This window comes from Otolemur garnettii, unplaced genomic scaffold (genome assembly GCF_000181295.1).
Source record: "Otolemur garnettii isolate 467f Iridium unplaced genomic scaffold, OtoGar3 scaffold00116, whole genome shotgun sequence".
Classification (NCBI taxonomy): Eukaryota; Metazoa; Chordata; class Mammalia; order Primates; family Galagidae; genus Otolemur; species Otolemur garnettii.
In genome coordinates, this window is record NW_003852511.1 from 3,431,201 (window position 1) to 3,432,047 (window position 847).

General features: G+C 42.9%; 1 protein-coding gene across 1 annotated transcript in view; it reads right to left on the reverse strand.

Annotated features, from left to right (window-relative positions):
* The window catches only part of TARBP1 (TAR (HIV-1) RNA binding protein 1), a 78,305-nt gene that overhangs the window by 5,615 nt on the left and 71,843 nt on the right, over window positions 1-847 (reverse strand). The gene's annotated exons all lie outside the window — the stretch shown is intronic.

The window sequence follows — 847 nt, forward strand, 5'->3', positions numbered from 1 at the left end:
AAAAAGTAAAGAGAGCAGAGTTAGGAGGAAAATCAGGATAGCCAGAGACCAGGAAATAAATGTTACAGATAGGTCAGGTATGGTAACAGACGAGCATCCATTTAGATTCTGTAAGGAGGGAGACAACATTTCTGATTTCCTGGAAGAAGTTTCAATGATATTATAAATTAGGAAAAACCAGAATGAGGATAAAATGTCAGGGACAGGATCATACAAATGTTAAGAAGGTGAGCTGTGATTGTTAGAACGGGCTGGGGAGCGTGGTCCTTGGCTATTTACAGCAGAAAGGGAAGGTTAGCAAGCACAGAGGTCAGCAGTGGGCAGAGAGAAACACGGGTTCCAGAGGAAGGTGCGGGGAGAAGTCTGTGCACAAGGAAGGCTGGAGAGACGCAGGGAAGGAACCGCACAGCGGTGTCCCAGCAGACCGGAGGACTGGTCTCAACTGCTCTATTCCTAACAGGGATGAAGAGAAAGATTTCATAACATGGCCTTTTGAAAATTTTTGTTTTTATAGAAATATATAGTAAGAGAAGAATGGATATTAATTAACTGTACCATTTAAAACAAAAGAGAAGCCACTAGTTTTACATAAAACAGATCAGGTTCTCTAGCTTTTCATAGCAAAGCTAACTTCCAACTCTGTGCTAGTCAAACCCATGCCACATTTCACTGTTTCTTTTTTTTTTTTGAAACAGAGTCTTAAGTTGTCAGCCTGGGTAGAGTGCCCTGGCGTCACAGCTCACAGCAACCTCAAACTCTTGGGTTTAAGCGATTCTCTTGCCCCAGCCAAATAGCTGGGACTGCAGGTGCCTACCACAATGCCTGGCTACTTGACCTTTTTTTTTTT